The sequence below is a fragment of the Mobula hypostoma genome, chromosome 17, assembly GCF_963921235.1.
Source record: "Mobula hypostoma chromosome 17, sMobHyp1.1, whole genome shotgun sequence".
NCBI classification, from domain to species: Eukaryota; Metazoa; Chordata; class Chondrichthyes; order Myliobatiformes; family Myliobatidae; genus Mobula; species Mobula hypostoma.
This window is the reverse complement of record NC_086113.1, coordinates 30,398,344-30,425,696: the sequence shown is the minus strand read 5'-3', so window position 1 is coordinate 30,425,696 and position 27,353 is coordinate 30,398,344. Positions and strand designations below refer to the sequence as shown.

Sequence of the window (27,353 nt, the reverse complement as noted above, 5' to 3'; positions counted from 1 at the left end):
TTCATAAATCTGCCTCTCAGGATCTTCTCCATCAACTTACCAACCACTGAAGTAAGACTCACTGGTCTATAATTTCCTGGACTATCCCTACTCCCTTTTTTGAATAAGGGAACAACATCTGCAACCCTCTAATCCTCCGGAGCCTCTCCCGTCCCCATTGATGATGCAAAGAACATTGCCAGAGGCTCAGCAATCTCCTCCCTTGCCTCCCACAGTAGCCTGGGGTACATCTCATCCAGTCCCGGAGACTTATCCAACTTGATGCTTTCCAAAAGCTCCAGCACATCCTCCTTCTTAATGTCTATATGCTCAAGCTTTTCAATCCACTACAATTGCAAAGATCCTTTTCCGTCGTGAATACTGAAGCAAAGTATTCATTAAGTATCTCTGCTATCTCTTCTCATAAGGCAGATTAAAAGATCAAGAGTTAAGCTCTATTATGTAAGAGATTCAACATAAATTCTGATGAATCTTCAGAAGACACTGAGAAGTGTGGTAGTTCAGTGGAAGTGGGAATACAGATCCATTATTCATTGAAAGTGGCATCACAGGTAGATAGCTTAGTCAAGGAAGCTTTTGGTAGATTGGACTTAATAAATCAATGTATTGAGTACAGGAGTTAGGATGTTATGTTGAAATTGTATAAGACATTGGTGAGGCTTAATTGATTCCAGTTTTGGTCACCTACCTACAGGAAATATGTAAATAAGATTGAAAGGGAGAAGAGAAAATTTACAAGATGCTGCTGGGATTGGTGGACCTGAGTTATAAGGAAAGGTTGAATCGGTTAGGACTTCATTTCCTATCGCTTAGAAGATTGAGGGGAGATTTGTTAGTGGTATGCAAAATTATGAGGAGTGATGTTGGGTGGGGCTACAACTGGAGATCATGGTTAAGGGAGAAAGGAGAAAATTTTCAGCAAAACATGAGGGGAAACTTCTTTATTCAGAGGGTGGTGAAAGTGTGGAATGAACTGCCAGCGCAATTGGTGCATGCAAACTTGATTTCAATGTTTAAGCAAAGTTTGGACTGGTACGTGGATGGCAGGGGTATGAAGGGCTATGGTCCAGGTGCAGATCACTAGAACTAGGTAGTTTAAATGATTGGGCACAGACTAGATGGGCCAAAGGGCCTGTTTCTGTGCTGTACTTTTTTATGACCCTAAAACCTAATGGCACCGTTGGACTGTGTATGAAGTGCAGAATAGAGAGTAGCCAATAAAAGCACATTGGAGATCTCCCATTAAGTTTGGGATTTGTGCATTAACTTGAAATCACAGATATTCTCAAACTTCCACTGAGACATGCAAATAGTTCCATGTAGAACTACTAGCATTTTCCAACAAAATTCAGGCCAGCAATTACTCTTAACTAAGGGAAACTGAAAGGACTCTTTATTTTTATATATGTATAATTTGAATGCCATGTAAACTTGCAGCTCATCCAGAGCAGCCTAAATATTTTTGTTTTAGCATCTTTCTTTATATTAAAAAAAAACAAAAATAGCAGTTTGACCTGTACAATTGATCTACAGTTTCCATTTTCCACTGGTGACCTGTAAAGATTAAGCACATTGTAGCATATCTGCAGTGAGTCAACAACTGTGATCCTAGGTTAATTGTTTGACCTAGGCAATGCTAATCCAATATGGCAGCAAATAAAGAGGTGAATTTTGTCCCCCACGAGATTCTATCTAATGGAAACTGTCATCAGTTTATCTGCACAAAGTTTGATCTGCAATTTATAATACACTTATCATACTTGCAGAGAATATTGCATACTAATTCACTTGTGCAGACTTTCATTTGTTCAGAAATGACGTCCCTACTTTCTACATCAAACCAACAGAAGCTTATTTTGCAATGCCTAGTGTTGTCTATGACTAAACATAAAAAGCAGCTTATTTAAAAGGCACAAATCTAGTAACTATGAGGAATCAAGCAAACTTGGCAAGATACAATGAAAGTGTAAGAAACAAAACCAGGTTGCAGGATAAAAAAAATATGCTGCAGATTTATTAATCATGTTTTCTGTAAGAAACTAATTTCATTCCTCATGCAATATTATGATGAAGGATCTGGAATGTATTTATTCTGGAAGGTAATTTTCTTGTGCTTTGCTCCTTACTACTGTAAATTATGGTAGGCACACTAAACTTGGAAAATCACTTGAAGCCTTGGTTCTGTTGCTGTTTGAAATCAAGTGGGGGAAAACAGTCAGTTCGAGCAGTTCAGAGTCTGCCAGTCACCTGATTAGAGCTGGATGGCCCTGCAAATCTGAGAGAAAGCATAAAGTTAGATTTGCATTGTAGTAGGAGTTCTCCATGTATAAGAGTCTGAAGTAAAGCATTTCTACAACATGCTTCAAGCATCAATCAAGGATGAAGGATCAACTTTATCCGCCATATATCGTTACATTTATTAGGAACTTACTGTGGTGTGGTGGTGTGACATGCAACATAAACAACATTAAACAATTACGAGGGGTGATTGATAAGTTCGTGGCCTAAGAAAGAAGGAGTCAATCTTAGAAAACCTAGCGCAGTTATTTTTCAACATAGTCCCTTCCTACATTTACACACTTAGTCCAGCGGTCGTGGAGCACATGGATCTTGGACCTCCAGAAAGTGGTCCACAGCAGGGGTGATTGATATGTTTGTGGCCTAAGGTAGAAGGAGATGATATTTATGATATTAACGTCAAACTTCCTGCACAATCACTCAAAGAGTTAAACTGCATGTGCATGTAAGAGAGCTGTATAACTCACCTCCTTCTACCTTAGGCAACAAACTTATCCATCACCCCTGCTGTGGACACTTTCTGGAGGTCCAAGATCCATGTGCTCCACGACCGCTGGACTAAGTGTGTAAATGTAGGAGGGGACTATGTTGAAAAATAAATGTGCTAGGTTTTCTAAAATTGACTCCTTCTTCCTTAGGCCATGAACTTATCAATCACCCTTCGTATAAAAAATAAAGAATTACATAAAAATGAAGTTAGAGGTTAACGTATGAATATGGAATAAAATTTGGATAGATGCATTGTACTTACAATGTAAACAGCATTATAAAAAGTGTTTTAAAGTGTTTACAGTGCAGTTCAATGACTGAGGTAATAAATATAGGGGTCGGTGTGGCTAACTAGAATGGTTGATCAGTTTAAGTGCCTGGGGGAAGAAACTTTTAAGATGGCCCACTTTTAAGATCACCTACTTGTCAACTGTTAGTGTACAAATTTTAACAGCACCAATAGTAATGTACTTGGAAAATAAATATTGTAAAGCAAGCTGTAAGTACTTGTAATTCAAAGCAGTGCTCTGACCTTGATCTCCAAAGAAACACTAGTTCTGTGAAAGCCATATGCATTTTTCATGAATTCAGGAGCACTGAACAGCCAGATTATTACTAGAAATGCAGGCAATTTGTAGCTTTAGAAACACAACAGAACATTGGTACAACATGAGCTCTCAGAGTTCCTCCAGCAGGATCTGTGTGTTCCTCATGATTTCAAGCATCTACTGAATCTCTTGTGTTTACGACACGGATGTGCTTTAGTTAATGGGTTAATGTTGATCACTAAACTAGGACACAAGGAATAATCCCTCTGCTCCTTTTCAAGATCATGCCATGAGAATTTTACTTTCAAATGAGAGGGATAAGAGAGACTTGAATTGATGCCATGTTTAAAAGACAGCATCCCTTTCCGTACTGTACTGCAGTGTCATACTAGCTTGTTATATTCAAGTCTCCAGAGTCCAGTTTGAATCGCCATCATTCTGACTTAGGAGCAACTGCACTACCACATAAATTACAGATATAAGTGTTTGATAAGTTAAATTATGCTTTTGTTAGCACTCATTTCAAAAGAGAGATCAGGTGTCTTTTAATTCTTCTCAATTGCCCAATTCAGTAATGAATGAAATAGCTTCATAAAGAGTTTGATTAAGTAACTTTAATTAACTCTTAACGAAAACCAAAAAAAATGTAGATTGTGTAATTTTATTTAACTCTTAACTACAGTTCTAATTTAACTTCTGACTGCAGCTTCAAATCTAGTCTAATTCATCTAGAACAAAATTCAGACTTCTTTATCTGACTTCACTAATAAATTAAGCTCAAGTTTGCATGCAATTCATGGTAACACATCAGCATCAACAATTTGCAGTACTGCTTGTATATTCTTAATCACTGACTCTTTAGCCTCCAGGGAGCTCCAACACTCAACGGTACATGAAGGGGCATCAAGGTTGCCAGGCACTGGATGCAATATATCCCAAAGAGAAGCTGAAAAAAATCCCTTGAAACAAACTTACTCTTATACTGTTCAGCTTTTTCCCTCATCTCTGCTACAAATAATAACAACTCCATATAAGGCAACACCCCTAATATGCAAGTTACTGAAAATTACCACACAATTTTCAGTACAGTAAATTGCCTCAGACAGACTTAACTGCATAACCAAAGCCTAAATCTAAATTGAGTCAGCCACCTTGTTAACATATTCAGCCATTTTATTGCTGTTGAAACATGGAAATCACTAATTCTTTTTCATCTTATCTCAGTACTTCAGTAGTAACATGAAGGACCATGGTAATATCCATCAATGATACCGCCATGCATGACAACTCCTTCAAAAATTCTTGCAGTTTGAAACTTTACTGACAACTGTTAACCCAAGTATAAAATGGGTAATTAAATTTCGTACACAAACCGATGCTTCTGGCAGAGTTGCAAGAGAGATTTTACTCTCTTTGTATGGTTGCATCTTCTGCAGACCTGGTGAGTGCGGCATATTTCACAAGAAATTAACTTGGGCTTTCATTGATTCATAACAATTATAAAAGTTAACATTCACACAGCGATATGAGTGATGTGGTCACTTAATACATAAGCAGCAAATCATACACTGCTCTGATTTTAAATGTACAATGTACATTTAAACAATGTACTACATCGTCACGCTTTGTCCTTGAAGTAACTTCCCTCACTGACAATAGCAGAGAGAGGCTTAAGAAATTTGGACTCTATTTATTTCTGATAGGAAAAGGCTAAGGATCTACTGGAAGGAATATATATATTTAGACCCATGATTTTGCCCCAGCCATGACTCTGAGACAAGAATGTAAATTTAAAATTAAATGCGAGGGGACAGTAGGGAAGGAGACAAGAGACTGAAGAATCTATGGAGACACTTCAGGCCAAGATCTTTCATCTGGACTGGAAAGGAAGGAAGAAAAACCCAGAATAAGAAGGTGGGGTGAGAGGAAGGATGGCAAACTGGCGGGAGATAGGTTAAACAAGTGAGGGAGAAGGTCACGTGTGAGGGAGGGAAGAGGAAGTAAAAAGCTGGGAGGTGATAGGTGGAAGAGGTAAAGCGCTAAAGAAGTAGGAATCTACTTTTCACCTGCTGAGTTACTCCAGCATTTTGTGTGTGTGTTGCTATGGATTTCCAGCATCTGCAGAATCTCATGTGCTTAGGATAGTGCAGATGCTTGAATCATGAGCAAAAGAACTCAACAGGTCAGGCAGCTTCTGTAGAAAGGGATGGTTGACATTTTGAGTTGGGACCCAACATCAGTACTGAGAGTGCAGAGGGAACATAGCCAGTATTCAGTATAGGAGAGAAGGACAGGGGAGACAGAGGCTGGTAGGTACCAGGCAAAGCAGATTGGGTAAGAAAGTTTGATGATGGCTAGATGGAGCCAGGTAAGGGGTGGGAGGGGAAGAAGAAACATTCTCCCCTGATGAGGCAGTTTGTCACTTAAATCTGGATACTGGAGTTTCAGCATTAACTCAATTCCTTCTCAGTATCTCCAGTATTTTCTGATTTTATTTTTGGAACTTGAATAAAATTTTATAAATCAAGTCCCTTCAAAAATATATATTAAGAAAATCTACAGTAAAATTCAAACAATATTCTGATTTTTCAGGAAACCAGCTGGCTCACCTGATTTTGATTCCAGTGCTCTTTTTACAAACACAGGATCCCATTCCCACGTTCCCTATAAACTCACTGGGGCTCTGTTTCCTGAATTGCCTTTAAGATCTCCTGGCTTACTGGAAAATTATTATATAATGACAAAACATCTAAGAAATGTAATGTAGACATCTTTTGAATTATCACTAGGAGTAGTATCTAATAGTCAAGAAAATCTGTGGGTCTGGTTTCATCATTCCTGAGATCGGTGGATTAGCAGCATTTTATTGTTCTTCAAATAAGAGCAAGGATTCATTATAACTTCAAGTATAGATTCAGTGTAGTGCTGAGATTATTTTTAGAAATATTATAGATATCTATGATGTTCAGGATTTAATAATATAAAATGAAAGAGAGGTGAGATTACACTTTCTCTCTCACAAATAACTACTGCTTGAAATTGGATTTCAGTCATCCATTTTATGTCCAATCTGCATGCACTCTTTGCTTAGAGAGTGGAATTATGGCATTGTTCTGCAGGAGCAATTGGCTTTTACTTGTAAGGTACTTCGTGCATACTTTGTACTTTTTTTGGGTAAATCTTGACAGCTCTGAACAGAACTGAAAGCGCTTTAACCATTTAAGTAAAAGGAAGGACAGGATTTCCATATATTTGTGGCTAAACGTGGAGGTCCTTAACTCTTTGAAAGGTTTAGAGCCATTGATTTCAATGGAGAGAAGAAAGTAAAGTGAAATGTTACTTTCTTTTATTCCTTTGCTCTTAATTATTTAGACTATTAGTTTTAATAATTTTATTTTTATTTTATATTTTATTTAGAAAATTTATGTTTTAAAATCATTCATATTATTAAGGACCCTTACAGCTTTTACAAGGTGTGGGTGGGACTATGTCACTTGTCAAAGCTATCAGAGGGTGAAGGGTGAGGTGTTTTATTTTATCCAGGCAGTCCTACATCAGGGTCAGACAAAGGCACTGGAGTCCAGGGCATGTGGAATTGCAAGATAGGACACCCCGATCAGGACCACGTGTGGAGTAAACAAAGACGGTGATTACAGACAATGGATGTTGTCAGCCAAAACTGGCCCATTAAAGTTCCTCACAGAATATTGATTATTATGACCTGGAATTAAATATAAAATAAATGCCCTTACATAAGGCTAAAAGTAAGCTATGATATTTGATAAATTAAGCTAACATATACAAACCTATAAAAAGCAACTTTTGAGTTAAAATAAGGACAGTAAGACTATGTACATTCCCTCTCAAAGCTCAATCCTACATCCACATCATGAGAGATTGAAACAGGTAAGGCAGGCCAACAGGGCTCTGGTGAAGCTGTGTAGACCAATCTCCTGTACGGAAGATACTATGGATTACAGAAACATTGATGAATTCCAATTATATCATCAACTTGGGATGATGGAGATGGGAAGTCATCAATGGCCTATGCTTCTCTGGGAGCTAAGAGCCTAGGAAAAAGAAGCTATGTACTATGGGTTTCCTGAGCCACACATATAAAATGTTGTAGGAACGCAACAAACCAAACAACAGCTATGGATATGAATAAAGCACAAAGTTTCAGACTGAGATGCTTCATCAGGACTATTGTGTCTGAAATCTCTCTAAGGGTCTTTACATTTATTAAAAAAAACTTTTTAAAATTGTTGAAGCTTTTGTTAAAATTAGACCATAAGATACAGGACCAGATACATGGACTCGGGCCATTTAGCCATCGGGTCTGCTCCACAATTTCATCATGGCTGATCCAATTTTCCTCTCAGTTCCAACCTCCTGCCTTCTCCCTGTATCCCTTCATCCCTGACCAATCAAGAATCTATCAACCTCTGCCTTAAATATACATGGACTTGGCCTCCACAGCTGCCTGTGGCAAAGAATTCCACAGATTCACCACTCTTTGGCTAAAATAAAAATTCCTCCTCAACTCCATCCTAAAAGGACGCCCCCTATTCAGAGGCTGTGTCCTCTGGTCTTAGACCTTCCAGCCATAGGAAACATTCTCTCCACATGTACTCTATCAAGGCCTTTCAACAATCAAAAGGTTTCAAGGAGGTCACCCTTCATTCCTCTGAATGCTAGTGAATACAGAGTGCTTTATATAATTACAATATTACAGCCTTGTTTTTTATATTCTATTTCTCTTGAAATGAATGTTAACATTGCATTTGCCTTTCTCACCACAAACTCAAACTGCAAATTAACCTTTAGGGAATCCTGCACATGGACTCCTAAGTCCTTTTGCATCTCAGTTTTTTTGGATTTTCTCTCCATTTCGAAAATAATCAACCCTTTCATTTCTTCTACTAGAGTACATGACCATACACTTTCTGACACTGTATTCCACCTCCCATTTCTTTGTCCATCCTCCTAATCTGTCTAAATCCTTTTGAAGCCTCTCAATTTTCTCAAAGCTACCTGCCCCTCCACCTATCTTCATATCATCTGCAAACTTTGCAACAAAACCATCAATCCATTATCCAAATCATTGACACATAATAAAAAATAATTGGTTCCAACAAAGACCTCTGTGGAAGACTACTGATCAGCAGCAGCTGTAAGAAAGGGCTCCTTTTATTCCCACTCTTTGGCCCTGCTTTATCCACGCTGGGATCTTTCTTGTAATACCATGAGCTCTTAGCATGTTAGCCAGCCTTATGTGTGGCACCTTGTTAAAGGCCTTCTGAAAATCCAAGTACATAGCATCAACCAATTCTCCTTTGTCTATCCTGCTTGTTTCTTCTTCAAAGAATTCCAACAGCCTTGTCCGGCAAGATTTTCCCTGGAGGAAACCATGTAGACTATACCCTATTTTATCATGTGCCTCCAAATACCCTGAGATATCATCCTTAGTAATTGACTCCAAACTCTTTCCATCCACAGAGGTTAGACTAATTGGTCTATAGTTTCCTTTCTTCTGCCTCTGTCCCTTTGTGAAGAGAGGAGTGACATAAGCAATTTTCCAGTCCTCCGGAACTATTCCAGAACTTTGTGGTTCTTGAAAGGTCATTACTAATGCCTGAACAATCCCTTCAGCCACCTCATTATCTATTATAAATAGGTAATCATAAAATTTTAAATATAAATGTTTTTACAAGCACATTAACACTTTGGTAATAAAACAGCGTGATTTCTGTCCGACTATACTTGAATCCCAATGACTAAATGAATAACTGCTATATTTATTGGATTAATGAAACACCTGAAAGTGAAGGTGTCTCTTGTTCAGACTTGAGTTTGTGTGAAGCTGGTTGATCTCAGACACAGTGAAGATGAACAGGTAGGTTTTGTGTTTGTCTGAGGAAAGCCTATGGATTGGGAACTAGAGATATTTAAAGGGGCACAGGAATTAGCTGTAGATATGCATACTCTTCGTTTTGAAAAGAGTGGGGGCTAATTCTGGGGGCTTAACCTCAATTCATTGAAATTAGGCATAAAGGCTCATTTAAATATAGTACATAGGAGAGAATCTGGTGGGGCAGAGTTCTGATGACTCTTGCCTATGCATTGAGTCAAGGAAAATTATTCTGTTGGAATGAAATACCTTGTTTCACACAATATGTTGGCTCAATTATAAATAAATGAACAGTTGTCAACTAAAAGTATTAACTCTGTTTCTCTTTCCACACATGCCATTTGATCAGCTAAGCATTTCCAGCATTTCTGCATTATCTAATCACAAAAGGAACAGTGAAAGTCTATAGCATTGTCAGTGAAGTTGGGCCAACTGCCCCAGAATTGGAGACGATTCTCATGTAATGGGGATGTGTGATGACATTGTGTATGGAGCTCATGATCAAATCCTTCATGGTTACAATCTACCATTAGGAATACAAGACACAAGAGTCTGTTGATGTGGGATAATCTGCAGCGATACATAAAACTCTGAACAAATTCAGTGGGTCAGTCAGCATGTGTGGAGGCAGTTGTTCAATGGATGTTTCAGATGGATACCCCGCTGTAAGTGAAGTATCTTGATCCGAAATGTTGACCGTCATTTCCTTCCATGGATGCTGGCAGCCCTGCTGAGGTCCTCCAATAGTTTTTGTGTTGTTGCTAATAGTTTTCAATGCCCTTGGGAAATGTGAAATACAGTAACTGCTGATGCATTTTCACCACACAATAAAACACATCTAATTTCCATTAGAAATGAAGTCAGTGAAGCAGTAAATTAAGCTGGGGGTGTGTTGGGTGACAAATTCAATGTTCAAGTTTAAAGGTACAGTTAACTTTAGTGTGGCAATATATGCGCAATGTTATTTTTACTGTCTGCAGTTATGACTCCACTCCTCGAAGAGTGAGGAAAATAACAGCTGTGTGTCCTTGGGGAAGTACAAGCTAGGAAAGCGAACACTAGTAAAGGATGGAGCTGGCGTGGATCTAGAAGGGACATGGCAAGGTCGAACTGAATGGATGACAGAAAGATGGAGCTCAAGCTCCATAGCTTGAAAGAACATAGAAACCAGAGGAGTACAGGCCCTTCGACCCATGACGCTGTGCTGACCTTTTATCACACTCTAAGATCAATCTAACCTTCCCTCCTATGTAGCCCTCCATCTTTCTATCATCCATGTGCCTATCTAAGAGTTTCTTCAATGCCCATGATGTATCTGCCCCTATCACCACCCTGAGCATGCTGTTCCACACTCTGGGGTGAGGTGAGGTGAGGGGAGGTGAGAGGAAAGGGGTGGGGAGAGGAGAGGGGTGGGGAGAGGAGAGGGAGGGGAGAGGGAGGAGAGGAGAGGAGAGGGAGAGGAGAGGGAGAGGAGAGGAGGGGGAGAGGAGGGGGAGAGGAGGGGGAGAGGGAAGGGAGGGGAGGGGAGAGGAGGGGAGAAGAAGGGAGAAGAAGGGAGAAGAAGGGAGGGGATGGGAAAGGAGGGGAGAAGAAGGGAGGGGAGGGGATGGGAGAGGAGAGGAGATGAGAGGAGAGGAGAGGGAGGGGAGAGGAGAGGAGAGGAGAGGAGAGGGAGGGGAGAGGAGAGGGAGGGGAGAGGAGAGGGAGGGGAGAGGAGAGGGAGAGGAGAGGAGAGGGAGGGGAGAGGAGAGGAGAGGAGAGGGAGGGGAAAGGATGGGGAGAGGATAGGGAGAGGATAGGAGGGGAGAGGAGGGGAGAGGAGAGGAAAGGAGGAGAGGAGGGGGAGAGGAGGGGGAGAGGGAAGGGAGGGGAGGGGAGAAGAAGGGAGAAGAAGGGAGGGAATGGGAGAGGAGGGGAGAAGAAGGGAGGGGAGGGGATGGGAGGGGAGAGGAGAGGAGATGAGAGGAGAGGGAGGGGAGAGGAGAGGGAGGGGAGAGGAGAGGGAGGGAAGAGGAGAGGAGAGGAGAGGGAGGGGAAAGGATGGGGAGAGGATAGGGAGAGGATAGGAGGGGAGAGGAGGGGAGAGGGAGAGGGAGGGGGAGAGGGAGGGGGAGAGGGAGGGGGAGAGGAGGGGAGAGGAGGGGAGAGGAGGGGAGAGGAGGGGAGAGGAGGGGAGAGGAGGGGAGAGGAGGGGAGAGGAGGGAGAGGAGGGGAGAGGAGGGGAGAGGAGGGGAGAGGAGAGGAGGAGAGAGGAAGGGAGAGGAGGGGAGAGGAGGGGAGAGGGAGGGGAGAGGAGAGGGAGGGGAGAGGAGAGGGAGGGAAGAGGAGAGGAGAGGAGAGGGAGGGGAAAGGATGGGGAGAGGATAGGGAGAGGAGAGGAGGGGAGAGGGAGAGGGAGGGGGAGAGGGAGGGGGAGAGGAGGGGAGAGGAGGGGAGAGGAGGGGAGAGGAGGGGAGAGGAGGAGAGAGGAGGAGAGAGGAAGGGAGAGGAGGAGAGAGGAAGGGAGAGGAGGGGAGAGGAGGGGAGAGGAGGGGAGAGGAGGGGAGAGGAGGGGAGAGGAGGGGAGAGGAGGGGAGAGGGAGAGGGAGGGGGAGAGGGAGGGGGAGAGGAGGGGAGAGGAGGGGAGAGGAGGAGAGAGGAAGGGAGAGGAGGGGAGAGGAGGGGAGAGGAGGGGAGAGGAGGGGAGAGGAGGAGAGAGGAAGGGAGAGGAGGGGAGAGGAGAGGAGGGGAGGGGAGAGGGAGAGGGAGGGGGAGAGGGAGGGGGAGAGGAGGGGAGAGGAGGGGAGAGGAGGGGAGAGGAGGGGAGAGGAGGGGAGAGGAGGGGAGAGGAAGGGAGAGGAGGGGAGAGGAGGGGAGAGGAGGGGAGAGGAGGAGAGAGGAAGGGAGAGGAGGGGAGAGGAGGAGAGAGGAGGAGAGAGGAAGGGAGAGGAGGGGAGAGGAGGAGAGAGGAGGGGAGAGGAGGGGAGAGGAGGAGAGAGGAAGGGAGAGGAGGGGAGAGGAGAGGAGATGAGAGGAGAGGGAGGGGAGAGGAGAGGGAGGGGAAAGGATGGGGAGAGGATAGGGAGAGGATAGGAGGGGAGAGGAGGGGAGAGGAGGGGAGAGGAGGGGAGAGGAGGGGAGAGGAGGGGAGAGGAGGGGAGAGGAGGGGAGAGGAGGAGAGAGGAAGGGAGAGGAGAGGGAGGGGAAAGGATGGGGAGAGGATAGGGAGAGGATAGCAGGGGAGAGGAGGGGAGAGGGAGAGGGAGGGGGAGAGGGAGGGGGGAGAGGAGGGGAGAGGAGGGGAGAGGAGGGGAGAGGAGGAGAGAGGAGGAGAGAGGAAGGGAGAAGAGGGGAGAGGAGGGGAGAGGAGGGGAGAGGAGGGGAGGGGAGGGGAGAGGAGGAGAGAGGAGGAGAGAGGAGGGGGAGAGGAGGGGGAGAGGAGGGGAGAGGAGGGGAGAGGAGGAGAGAGGAAGGGAGAGGAGGGGAGAGGAGGGGAGAGGGAGGGGAGAGGAGAGGGAGGGGAGAGGAGAGGGAGGGAAGAGGAGAGGAGAGGAGGGGAGAGGAGGAGAGAGGACGGGAGAGGAGGGGAGAGGAGGGGAGAGGAGAGGGAGGGGAGAGGAGAGGGAGGGAAGAGGAGAGGAGAGGGAGGGGAAAGGATGGGGAGAGGATGGGGAGAGGATAGGGAGAGGAGGGGAGAGGAGGGGAGAGGAGGGGAGAGGAGGGGAGAGGAGGGGAGAGGAGGAGAGAGGAGGAGAGAGGAAGGGAGAGGAGGGGAGAGGAGGGGAGAGGAGGGGAGAGGAGGGGAGGTATACATTCTCTGATATTAAATGGAACCATCGAGCCATAGGACTTCTTTCGGTAGTTTGTTCCATATACTCACCACCCTCTGTGTGGATAAAAGAAATCCCTTCTCACTTTAAGCCTATGCCCTTTAGCTTCTAGCTTGGAGGCAGATCTGAATACAGTGGTTCCAGCAAGTCAGTTTAATTATGTCTAAACTACTCAGCCTTCACCATTCCAAGGTGAACCAGTTTTAATAGTTCAGGCAACCTACACAGTCCAAACATCCCCCACAGTTCTATGGTCAAATGGATCCCCATAGTACAATGAGCTGGCAGATGCACAGGATGCAAAGGTCATGCGAATCTACACAATTCTCTTGTCAGACAGATAGAGTCATAGGACCATACAGCATGGAAACACATTATTCAGTCCAAGTAATCCATGCCGATCAAGGTTTACAATTAGGCCAGTCCTATTTGCCGTGTTTGTCCGATATCCCTCTAAACTTTTCATCCAAGAGTCCTTTTAAATGTTGTTAGTGTATCCATCACAACCAATTCCTCTGCCAGGTCATTCTGTACTGACCATGAAAACATTGCCCCTCAGGTCCTTAATACATGTCTTCACTCTCACCTTAATCCTATGCCCTCTAGTTCTTGATTCCCCAACCCTAGGAAAGGTGTGGGCACGTGGCCAAGTGGTTAAGGCATTGGACTAGTGACCTGAAGGTTGTGAGTTCGAGCCCCAGCCGAGGGAACGTGTTGTGTCCTTGAGCAAGGCACTTAATCACACATTGCTCTGCTATGACACTGCTGCCAAGCTGTATGGGTCCTGATACCCTTCCGTTGGACAACATTGGTGTCATGGAGAGGGGAGTCTTGCAGCATGGGCAACTGCTGGTCTTCCATACATCCTTGCCCAGGCCTGCGCCCTGGAGAGTGAAGACTTTCCAGGTGCAGATCCATAGTCTCGCAAGACTAACGGATGCCTTAAACCCTAGGAAAAAGACTGCACATTCACTGTTTCTATTCTCTGATTTTATACACGTCAATAAGATCACCCTTTGTTCTTCTACACTTCAGTGAAATAGTTCAAACTTGCTCAACCTCCCTCCATAACTCATAAATTTACTCTTCACACTTTCCACCATAATGATATCATTTCTATAGTAGGGTGACTAAAACTAAGCACAATATTATAAATATGGCCCAGAATTATCCTATACAACTGCAACATAGCATCTCAACTTCTGGACCCACTGTTCTGACCAATGAAGGTAGCATGCCAAAATCCATCGTCACCACTCTCACCACTTGTAACAGCTCTTTCAGGGAACCATATGTTTATACTCCTAGGTCCCTCTGTTCTACAGCACTCTCAAGGGCTCTACTGTTCATTGTAAAGGTCCTACTCTTTTTTTGACTTCCCAAAAGATAGATCAGCGCAGTTCAGATTCAGAATCAGTATCAAAATCAGGTTTATTATCATTGCATATCTTGAGAAATTTGTTGTTTTTCAAATTACAGGGCAATACATAAAAAACAATATGACAAGTTACAATAAAAATATTTAAAAATAAATAAATTAGAATTAGAATTTTATTTCTTACATCCATCTCACGACACGAGAGACTAAAAATCTTTATGTTGCATCTCCATTGCAATGTACAAGCAATAAAGAAGGGAAATGTGGGGGGATATTGCCCAAACACTAAGATCGTATACATTATTATGCACAGTCAGATACAATGTACAGTCTGAAGTGCAATCAGATGAAATAAATCTGATGGGCTGGTGGAAGAGGCTGCCCTGGAGCCTGTTGGTCCTGGCCTTAATGCTGTGGTACCGTTTGCCAGATGGAAGCAGCTGAAACAGTTTGTGGTTGGGGTGACTGGAGTCCCGGATGATCCCCTGAGACCCTTTTTATGCACCCGCTGCTGTAAATGTCCTGAATGGGGGAAAATTCGCATCTGCAGATGCACTAGGCTGTCGGCACCACTCTCTGCAGTGCCCTGCGTTTGAGGGCAGTACAATAGCGCAAACAGAGCAAAATAGTGAGGTAGTGTTCATGGACAATTCAGAAATCTGAGCGCAGAGGGGGAAGAAGCAGTTCTTAAAATCTTGACAGTGTGTCTTCAGGCTCCTATACCTCCTCCCTGGTGATAGTAATGAGAAGAGGCTGTGTTCTAGATGGTGAAGGCCCTTCAGATGGATACCAGCTTCTGAAGCCTTTTGTTTTTTAGAAGACATCCTCATCGCTGAGGAGAAAAGTGCCCATGATGGATCAGTCTGAGTCTACAATTAGCTGCAATTTTTTTTTTTCGATTTTGTGCATTTCTGCGTCTCTAAAAGGTGGTGATGCAACCAATCAGAAGGCTCTTCACCATATATCTGTAGAGATTTGCTGGAGTTTATGGTGACATGCCAACTCACTTTAAATTCCTGAGGATCTTTAGAAACTGGTGTGCCTTCTTTGTGATTGTATCAAGATGTGGGACCCAGGATGTTGACACCCAGGAAATGAAGCTACTCACCCTCTCCACTGCTGATCCCTCAATGACAACTGGTGTGTGGTCTCCTGACTTCTCCTTCCGGAAGTCTGCAGCCAAGTTCCCTGATCTTACTGACACAGTTTGTTGATGGGACTCAGCCAGGTGATCTATCACACTCCTGAGTGTCTTTCATCACCACCCGAGACTCAGCTAACAACAGTTGTGTCACCAGTGAATTTATAGATGGTGTTTGAGCTGTGCATAGCCCTGCACAGTATTATGATTAGGTAGATCCATATAATTCAATGGTCATGTAGGACAACACAATCCAAGTATCAGGCAGATCCACAGCTCTGTTGGTCCTCACAGCATTGTGCCACCCTGATTGACTTAAAAAAGCTGGAGAGTGAACAGAATGCATCACAACTCACAGTAGTTTAGTCCAGTTTGAAGGCTTCAATTCCCTTGCACTTCTTGAGCCTCAAACCTGCTGTTTGGGGATCAGAGATGTTAATTTATTGCTTGCTACTTTATAGCTGGATGTTAATCTTATTTTCAAGTTTACTGTCCGATGCATAAAATCTCCAACAATGAGAAAGCAGAGCTCAGGAACCTCCAAATAAGTTTTGTAGATTTAAGGATCAAACTTGTCAATGTGAAAAATCCTTAGATTTTAGGATTGTTCTCTCTTTAATAATGATGTCACCATTATGTCAGGTGCTTTCTGAAGGCCCAGATGTTTATTAGTATAACTTTATTCCCTTAATAGCACCTGAAAAAAATTGCAGGTGAGATTGGAGAAGATAGTGTCGTGCTAGGAACAAAAAGAGTTGGATCTGCCTCATTCTCTTCACCCTCATTATTGTCTTTGACCTCAATCACTTTACCTATATCTCCATCCTGGCCTTCTGTGATTCAGAGCACTTGGTAAATGCACGCCTTACACACACGCCTTTCACACACAAACATTGGCTTATCATTCTGCTGTTGCTTCAGTGTGTGTTCGCACTTCAATGCCTTCCTCAGTATAACATTGTTTTCCCTCCTCATTGCTACGTACATTCAGAGTCAGTCACTCAAGCTTAGTTTGACTCTAAACCAAGCTGATGCGCTTGGGTTGGCTTTATGGTGCCTTTGCCGCCAAACATGACGGAATATTCCATTGCTTTAGTAATGCAGAAGTATAAGTAAGACCATAAGATATAACAGCAGAATTACGTCTTCAGGTCCATCGTGTCTACTCTGACATTTTATCATGACTGATTTTCCTGTCAGCCCCAACCTCCTGCCTTCTTCCCATATCCCTTCATGTCCTGACCAATCAAGAATCTATCAACCTCTGCCTTAAATATCCATAAAGACTTGGCCTCCACAGCAGCCTATGGCAAAGAGTTCCGCAGATTCGCCACTCTCTGGCTAAAGAAATTCCTCCTCATCTCTGTTCTAAAAGACGCCCCTGTATTCTGAGGCTGTGTCCTGTGGTCTCAGACTCTCCCTCCATAGGAAGCATCCTCTCCACATCCACTCAAGGCCTTTCACCAATCGATAGGTTTCAATGAGGTTACCCTCATTCTTCTGAATTCTAGTGAATACAGGCTCAGAGCCATCAAAACACTCTTCATATGACAAGCCATTCAATCCTGGAATCACTTTCATAAACATCCTTTGAATCTTCTCCAATTTCAGCACATCCTTTTTAGAATAAGGGGCCCATACCTGCTCACAATACTCCAAGTGAGGCCTTAGTAGTGTGTTATAAAATCTCAACATTACATCCTTGCTTTTCTATTCTATTCCTCTAGAAATGAATGATTTCCTCATCATAGACTCAACATGCAAATTAACTTTTAGGGAGTCCTGCACAAGGACTCCCAAATTCCTTTGCCCCTCAGTTTTTTTTTGTATTTTCTCTCCATTTATAAAATAATCAAGATTTTCATTTCTTCTACCAAAGTGCATGACCAAACTGTATTCCCTGTGCCATTCCTTTGCCCATTTTCCTAATTGGTCTAAGTCCTTTGGTAGCTGCTCTGCTTCCTCAAACCTACCTGCCTCTCCACCTGTCTTCACATCATCTGCAAGCTTTGCAACAAAGCCATCAATTCCATCACCCAAATCATTGACGTATAACATAAGAAGAATCATCCCAACACAGACCTTTGTGGGACATCACTAGTCACCAGCAGCCAGTCAGAAAAGGTTTCCTTTATTCCCACTCTTTGCCTCCTGCCAATTAGCCACTCCTTTATGCATTTTAGAGTCTTTCCTGTAATACCATGGGCACATTGCTCATTATGCAGTTTCATGTGTGGCACCTTCTCAAAGGCCTTCTGAAAATCCAAGTGCACAACATTAACCAATTGTCCTTTGCCTATCCTGGTTGCTCTTTCTTCAAATAATTCCAACAGATTTGTTAGGCAAGAATTTTCCCTTGAGGAAACGGTGCTGACTACGGCCTATTTTATCATGTCCCTCCAAGTACCCTAAGAGCTCATCCTTAAAAGTAGTCTCTACCATCTCCCAACCACTCAGGTAATTCTAATTGGCCTATAGTTTCCTTTCTTCTGCCCCTCTCCCTTCTTGAGGAGTGGAGTGACATTTGCAATTTTACAGTCCTCTGGAGCCATTCCAGAATCTAGTGATTTTTGAAAAATCATTACTAATGCCTCTAGGTTCTCTTCACTGACTGACTTTTACCGGTGTACCATTGAGAGAATACTCACCAACTGCATCTCAGTGTGGTATGGCAATTGTCCCGTATTGGACCGCAAAGCACTCCAGCGTGTTGTGAAGACTGCCCAGCAGATTATTGGCACCCTATTGCCCACCATTGAGAACATCTACCATAAATGCTGCCAGGGCAGGGCGAAAAGCATTATCGAGGATGCATCTCACCCTAGCCATGGACTTTTTATTCTCCACCCATCTGGTAGGTGCTACAGGAGCCTCTGCTCCCGCACCAGCAGGCACAGTAAAAGCTTCTTCCTTGAGGCTGTGACCCTGCTAAACCACACAGCGCTAAGCAGTATTGCACCCATATTGTACTGTCTCAGTACTTTCATATTTGTGTACTTTAGCACGTACATCTTATTCACAGTTATTTTGTAAATAACACTATTCTTTGCATTTCTGGTTAGATGCTAACTACATTTCATTGGCTTTGTATCTGCACTTGGCACAATGACAATAAAGTTGAATCCAGTCTAATCTAATCTTTCAGAACTCTGGAGTGTACATCATCTGGTTCAGGTGACTTATCTACCTTCAGACCTTTCAGTTTCTCAAGAATCTTCTCTCGACTTCATGACCCCTGACACCTGGAATTTTCACCATACTTCTAGTGTCTTCCACAATAAAGTCTGATGCAAAATACTTTTTTCAGTTTGTTCGCCATTCTGTTGTCTCCAATTTCTACTTCTCCAATATTGTTATCCACTCTCACCTCTCTTTTATACTTTGTGTATCTGAAGAAACTTTTGATATCCTCTTTAATATTACTGTCTAGCTTACTTTTGTATTCCATCTTTAACTTCTTAATGACATTTTAGTTGCCTTCTGTTTGTTTATAAAAGCTTTCCAATCCTTTAACTTCCCGCTAATTTTTGCTCTATTATATGCCCTCTCTTTGGTTTTTCTTTTGGCTTTGACTTGTTAGCCATGGTTGTGTCATCTTTCCATTCGAATACTTCTTCTTGGGATGTATATATTTTGTGCTGCAGAGCCATTGCTGATCTGCTGTCATCCCTACCAGTGTCATTTTCCAATCAATTTTGAGTATCTCCTCTCTCATGCATCTGTAATTCCCTTTACTCCACTGTGATACTGATACATCTGACAAGCTTTTCCTTCTCAAATTTCAGGATGAATACGATCAACACACATAAAAGTTGCTGGTGAACGCAGCAGGCCAGGCAGCATCTCTAGGAAGAGGTACAGTCAGGACTGACGAAGGGTCTCGGCCTGAAACGTCGACTGTACCTCTTCCTAGAGATGCTGCCTGGCCTGCTGCGTTCACCAGCAACTTTTATGTGTGTTGCTTGAATTCCCAGCATCTGCAGAATTCCTGTTGTTTGCGTTTGAATATGATCATATTATGATCACTGGCCCCAAGGGGTTCTTTTACCTTAAGCTTTCTAATCAATTCTGGTTCATTGCACAACACCCAATCCAGAATTGCTGATTCTCTAGTGAGCTCAACCACAAGCTGCTCTAAAAAACTATCTCTTAGATTTTGTTAGTATACATTGTTAGTATATGATGTTTGTATACTGTATTTAAGGCATATACTGTACTTCTGTTTATTTTGTAATAGGATTGTAATTGCATTGTGGGGTGCATCATATTCTAATTCCTGTGTAGTCTTAAGTTAACATTGTTGGTAGTTGAAGATTGTATGTCCTCGTGTCCAATAAAAATCGGAGCTCCTCGCCCTTAGTATGAGAGAGAGAGATAAGGGCTGTGTAAATATTGGTATTTTTCTTTTCACTAATTTTTGTAAGTTTGATTTAGGCACTCCTTGCACTGAAGTTTTATGTGACTCCAGCCATTCTTCTTTGGTCATAACCTACATTTTTAACTCCTTCATTATCTCTTTATTTTCATGATAGACCCTTACCTGGATCATCTTCCTCATTTATCCTCATTATCATCCTGAATCTCTAACTTATTCTTTGTCATTGAAGTGTATAAAAATAACATTGAATGAGCAGAGAAGAGGAGCAAGAAGATACGGTTGGGAGATCTACTAAAGGGCACAAAGGCAGAAGAAATTAATGATGAAAGTGATAATAGTGAAAATTGAATGAGTGATAATCAGAGGAGAAAAGAAACACATTTTCAGCCTGCAGGAGAGGAGATGCAATTTGAGGAAATAGAATTGGTTTCCGAAATTATCTGAGGGAAATGCAGTGAAGACTGGAAGTATGAAGCATAAAGAATAGGTTTGATGATTATCGGAAATTATTGAATTTCATATGAGTGGATGCAGTATGCCTGTCTGGATGATGAGTGGAGTTATTGAGCTTACATTGAACTTGATTGGAACAGATGGTCAAAAACTAGGAGGTCAAAATGGAAGATGGATGGAGTATCGCTGTTATTGGCAACAATAAAAATGAGTCATTTTGATAGAACAACAAAGGGGCTGAATCCTCCTTGTGCTTTTTACTTGGGGGTCTCTTTTCAGACAGTAATATTCTTGGATTTCATTCCCAAGACTGATATGTTAAATACAAATTCATAATCCTTAATAGTGTGAGTATAGGGATTTTTTGCCTCACTGCACTTATTTGATTTTAATGGAAATTAAATTTCGAAGATAAATATCATGGGCAGCCAATCTAATATTGAACAGTACTGTACTTTATCCATAATTACCACATTGTTCTTTTTCTCCAAAATGGCCAATGATTAATTTTCCACAGTAGCATTCTATTGAAAACTGGCACATTCAGTTTGTAACTTATACTTGTTTGCCATACCATTTTCAGTTCAAACTTTAAATTACATGTTATTTACATTGTGTGTATTCTTTTCTTGTTGTATGTACGTTGGATGATTCATTTATATCAATTTTTCCAAGATGTTATCAGTTTTAACATAAAATGTGAATCTATTTTGAAAGGTTTAATTTATCAGTTACTGCATTAAACCATTTATTATCATATGGCTTTGCCACCTCCTCTTAAGCAATAACATGTACACAGTACACATTGGGGAGTAAAATGTTATTGTCAAACATAAATTTCTCTGTAGCGTATGAGGAGATTATCACAAATTCAGGTTAATGATACTTCCAGTGTCTTCTACAGGCAATATTATCCTACTCCTGCTAATTTTACAATATTTCTCAACACTGGCTGCCATTGTTCATGATAATAGAATGCAGCAGTTCACTATTTTTGATTTAATCTAGATTTTTTATTTAATCTATATTTTTTTTCATAAATTTTCAAATTACACCTGCAATGATTCCATCTGGCCAGCAATAAATTCGTACCTGGGAGCTTAAGTTTGTCATACCATTGATATCAATAGATAGAATGATATTTTGAATGGTATACTGCTGCTTTTCCCTTAAGGTATGGATATGGAAATTTAGAATTATCAAGAAAACAGAGAGAATACATAAGCAAGGGAAAGAGTGAGAAGTAAATTTCTAACTTTTAAAACATTACTTTAAGCATTCCTGACGATATTATTTTCTTTCACCCACAAGCTATATCCTTTGAGTTTTTAATATGCACAAATTCAGTATTTTTCTCACATTGCATCTGAAAGTTCAATACATCATAGGCATTACTGAAGGTGTTAATATTATACAGTAGAATTTAAATCAGAAGACCATAAGACATAGGAGTAGAATTAGGCCATTTGGCCCATCGAGTCTGCTCTGCCATTCCATCATGGGTGATTAATTATCCCCCTCAACGCCATTCTCCTGCCTTCTCTTCATAACCTTTGACTTTTTGAGCAACCATGAACTTGTCAACCTCCGCTTTAAGTATACTTAATGACTTGACCTCCACAGCCATCTGTAGCTATGAATTCCACAGATTCCACAGATTCACTACCCTCTAGTGAACATAATTCCTCCTCATCTCTGTTTTAACTGGACATCTCTCTATTCTGAGACTCAGCCCTCTGGGCCTAGACTCACCCAGTATAGGAAACATCCTCTCAACATCCACTCTATCTAGGACTTTCAATATTAGACCATTTTCACTGAGATCCATAATCTAACCCCCACCATTCTTCTAAACTCCAGCGAGTACAGGCCCATCAAACGCTCTGTATGCGTTAACTCTTTAATTCCTGGAATCATCCTTATGAAACTCCTTTGAACCTTCTCGAATGCCAGCACATCTTTTCTTAGATACGGAGTATAAAACTGCTCACAATACTCCGTGCGGTCTGAGAAATGCCTTATAAAGTCTCAGCATTACATCCTTGCTTGTATATTCAAGTCCCCTCAAAATGAATGTTAACATTGCTTTTGCCTTCCTCATCATTGACACAGCCTGCAAGTTAACCTTTAGGAAATCCTGCATAAGGACTCCAATGTTCCTTTTCTTCTCTGATTTTTGAATTTCCTCCCCATTTAGAAAACTGTTTACACCTTTGTGTTGCCCTTAAGGCATTTATTTGACTTTGTTGGGTCTAATTTTTTAAATGATTTGTTTGTAACTATTTTCTAATTAAAGTTAAAGGATGATAATTAAGTTACAGTATAACAAAGGTAAATTCATTGTCTATGGTATATCACGGCATGTGATGACGTTACCTCCGGTTTCACCGCGTCTTATGTGTAGCCTCTGGTTTGGGAAGGTGAGAAGGCGGGTGCCATGCGTGCAGCATGATCGTGAAGAGCTCCGTTTCTACCCACAAAGGAACATTACAGAAGCAATGCCGTAAGTTCATAAGAAAGTATTTGAAGTAAAAATATTAACGTGGTTTCTGTCAAGGAAGCGGCGGTTCAGGTGGCGTGTGTGTCAGCTTTCAATCTCAAACGCGGGGTGGGCTCGGGCCCGGCGGCTGTTTGACGGGACCCCCTCGCTCACTACTCGGGGCGGCTGGAGACACTCGCTAAAAGAGAGCGCGCGTAGTCCCCAGAATGAAACAGACGCTGCATAAGTTTGTATTTTTTTATCAACAGTTTTCACCATACGATGTTAATGTGGAAGAGTCAACAGTAAATGGTTAACCTTACTACGACTCTGTCTTCATTGGCTTCGGTCTAACTTGGTGTTTAGTCAGAGTTTCAACACACTGCACGAGAACACTACAACCTTTATTCCTTCAACCAAAGTGCATGACCGTACACTTCCCTACACTATATTTCATCTGTCACTTCTTTGCCCATTCTCTCAATGTGCCCAAACTCTTCTTCAATCTCCCCACTTCTTCAAGATGACCTGCCCCTCCGCCTATCTTCATTTCACCAGCAAATTAAATGACAAAGCAATCAATTCCATCATTGAAATCATTTATATATAATGTGAAAAGAAGCAATCCAATACACCAACCCCTGTGAAGCATCACTGATCACTGGCAGCCAAGCAGAAAAGGCCCCCTTTATTCAAACTCTGCCTCCTGCCAGTCTGCCAATCTTCTATCCATGCCAGTACTTTTGCTGTAATACCATGGGCTCTGTCTTGTTAAGCAATGTCACGCATGTCGACTTGTCAAAGACTTTTTGAAAATTCAAGAAAACAGCATTCACTGAATCTCCTTTGTCTCTCCTGTCTGTTATTTCCTCAAAAATTTCCAACAGATTTGTTAGGCAAGATTTCCCCTTAAGGAAATCATTTGACTTTAACCTATTTTATCATGTACCTTCATGTACTTCAAAGCCTCATCTTTAATAATGGACTCCAACAACTTCCCAATCACTGAAGTCAGGCTAACTGGCTTATAATTTCCTTTCCTCACTCTTTCTCCACACTTAAAGCATAGAATGTCATTTGCAGTTTCTCAATCCTCCAGCACAATTCCGGAATCTAATGATTCTTGAAAGATCATAACTAATGTCTCTGCAAACAAACTTTTCAGCTATCTCTTTCAGAACACTGGGGTATAAACTATCTGGTCCAGGTGATTTATCTCCATTCAGACCTGTACCTTCCCTTTAGTAGTAGCAATTACACTAACCTCTCAAATTTCTGACATACTGCTAGTGTCTTCCACAGTGAAGACTAGTGCAAAATACTTCTTCAGTTCACTCACTATTTTTTTGCCCCCCATTACTATCTCTACAGCATCATTTTCCTGTGGTCCAATATCCACACTCACCTGTGTATTACTCGTTATTTATCTGAATAAACTTTTGGTATTCTCTTTTATATTATTAGTTATCTTAGTTTCATATTTCATCTTTTTTCTTCTTATGATTTTTAGTTGCCTTCTGTTGGTTTTTAAAAGCTTCCCTATCTTACAACTTCCCTTTAATTTTTGTTATGTTATATACCCTCTCTTTACCTTTTATGCTGTTTTTGAATTCCCTTGTCTGGCACAGTTGCCTCATCCTCCCTTCTTCATCTTTGGGATATATCTATGCAGTGCCTTCCAAACTGCCCCCAAGAACTTCAGCCATCATCCCTGCTCGTGTCCTTTTCCAATCAGCTCTGACCTGCTGTTCTCTCATAGCTCTATAATTTCCTTTACTCCGCTATAATACCGATACATTCTCCCTCTCAAACTGCAGGAGAAATTCCTTCATATTATAGAAACATAGCAAACCTACAGCGCAATACAGGACCTTCAGCCCACAAATTTGTGCCGAACATGTCCTTACTCCAGAACTGCCTAGGCTTACCCATAGCCCTCTATTTTTCTAAGCTTCATGTGTCCATCAAGGAGGCTCTTAAAAGACCCTATCATTTCCGCCTCCACCACCGCCGCTGGCAGCCCATTCCAGACACTCACCACTCTCTGCGTAAAAAACGTATCCTCTGTACCTACTTCCAAGCACCTTAAAACTATGCCCTCTTGTGCTAGCCATTTCAGCCCTGGGAAAAAGCCTCTGACTATCCACACGATCAATGTTTCTCATCATCTTGCACACCTCTATCAGGTCACCTCTCATCCTCCGTCACTCCAAGGAGAAAAGGCCGAGTTCACTCAACTTATTCTCATAAGGCATGCTCCCCAATTCAGGCAACATCCTTTTAAATTTCCTCTGCACCCTTCCTATGGTTTCCAGAAGGTGACCAGAAAAGAGTACAGTTCTCCAAGTGGGGTCTGACCAGGGTCCTATATAGCTGCAACATTACCTCTTGGCTCTTAAACTCGATCTCACGATTGATGAAGGCCAATGCATCGTATGTCTTCTTAACCACAGAGTCAACCTGCACAGCAGCTTCGAGTGTCCTATGGACTTGCATCCCAAGATCCCTCTGATCCTCCACAATGCCAAGAGTCTTGCAACTAATGCATTCTGCAGTCATATTTGACCTACCAAAATGAAACACCTCATTTGTAGAGGGACAGGTGATGTTGAAGAAACAGAGGCTGTAGAAGGTTTTTGGCTGATTAGGAGAATGGGAAAGAAATGGACAGATAGAATACAGTGTTGGGAAGTGCATGGTCATACACTTTGGTAAAAGTAATGAAAGCATAGAAAATTTTCTAAATAGAGAGAAAATTCAAAAATAAGAGGTGCAAAGGGACAAGAGTCCTCATGCAAGATTCCCTAAAGTCTGTGGTGAGGAAAGCAAATGCAATGATATTATACATTTTGTGAGGACTAGAATATAAAAAGAAAAGATGTAATGTTCAGGCTTTATAAGACACAGGTGAAGCCTCTCCCGCAGTATTCTGAGCAGCTTTGGGCTCCTTATCTATGAAAGGATATGTTGACATTGGAAATGGTTTAAAGGATGTTCACGAAAATGATTCTGGGATTGAATGATTTATTATATGTGGAGTACTTGATGGCTCTGGGCCTGTATTCACTGGAATTCAGAAGACTGATGGAGGATCTCATTGGAAACTATTGAATGTTGAAAGGCCTTGATAGAGTGGATATGGAGAGGATGTTTCCTCTGGTGGGGGTGTCTAGGACCAAAAGGCTCAGCCTCAGAATAGGGAGATGTCCATTTAGAATAGAGATTAGGATGAATTCCTTTAGCCAGAGAGTGCTGAATCTGTAGAATTTGTTGCCACTGGCAGCTGTGGAGGCCAAGTCATTAGGTATATTTAAGGCAGGGATTGATAGATTCTTGATTAGTCAGGGCATGAAAGGTTATGAGGAGATTGGAACTGAAAGAAAAATGGATCAGCCATGATGAAATGGTGGAGCAGTCTTGCTAGACAAAGTTGCCTAATTCTGCTCCGGTATCTCACGGTCTTACAGTCATACATTTATGGTCCACATCACTGGTGTCGAGGTCCTCAGTCACTGCCTCTATGCTGGGAGTCAGGTGATTGGACTTTCCAAAGTGAGGACTGGTGTGTGTTCTCTCATCTTACCCTTTCTGAAATCCACAATCAATTCTTTGGTCTTACTGACAAGATTCTGCACAGTTTTGTGGGCCAAAGGGTCTGTATTGTGCTGTAGGTTTTCTATGTTTCTATCTTCATAACATCCACAAACTTAACCACAAAGCCATCAATTCCATCATCCAAATCATTGACATATAATGTAAAAAGAAGCGGTTGCAATTTAGACCTGTGGAACACCACCAGTCACTAGCTGCCAACCAGAAAAGGCTCCCTTTATTCCTACTCTTTGCCTCCTGCCAATTAGCCAATGCTCTATCCATGCTAGTATTGTTCCTGTAATACCACAGGCTCTTAACTTGTTAAGCAGCCTCATGTGTGGCACCTTGTCAAAGGCCTTCTGAAAATCCAATACACAACATCTACTGATTCTCCTTTGTCAATCCTGCTTATTATTTCTTCAAATAATTCCAACAGATACTCAAAGGAGATGGAGGGGCACAAGCTTTGAATTGATAAACTTGATAATATTCAGGGTTTCATCTTCAAATCTGAATAAATATGCCACAGTTGTCATCACCTTCTGTGATAGATATTTGCTCCCTGGCTTATGTTTGCTATGCTTGCTTTCTGAATACTGTTAGATGAAACTTAAGTAAGTATCTTCTAACTATTATTGCTTCGTTTAGTCTATGGTTGTAAAAGAAAGTCAGTCTTCAGTTTTAAAAATGCAAATATCTAGTAGTAATCAGCTTGAAGTTAAAAAAGACACTCTGTAGAACAGCTCGCAAACAGGCTCGGTATTGTGCAGATGCTTAGTCCGCGTAGAAGCAGATGCTAGTTACTATTCCTGTTTTATTACTGCTCAAGGTGTAGTTTTACATAATGGGTTGTTTGATTTGTGTTATTTCAAACA

General features: G+C 42.0%; 1 long non-coding RNA gene across 1 annotated transcript in view; it reads right to left on the bottom strand.

Moving 5' to 3' along the window:
* Positions 1–2,126: 2,126 nt before the first annotated feature.
* The window catches only part of LOC134357708 (uncharacterized), a 59,532-nt gene continuing 34,305 nt past the window's right edge, over positions 2,127–27,353 (bottom strand). Inside the window, exon 3 of the long non-coding RNA XR_010020709.1 lies at positions 2,127–2,275. This is a non-coding gene — a long non-coding RNA (uncharacterized LOC134357708). The remainder of the gene's footprint in view (positions 2,276–27,353) is intronic.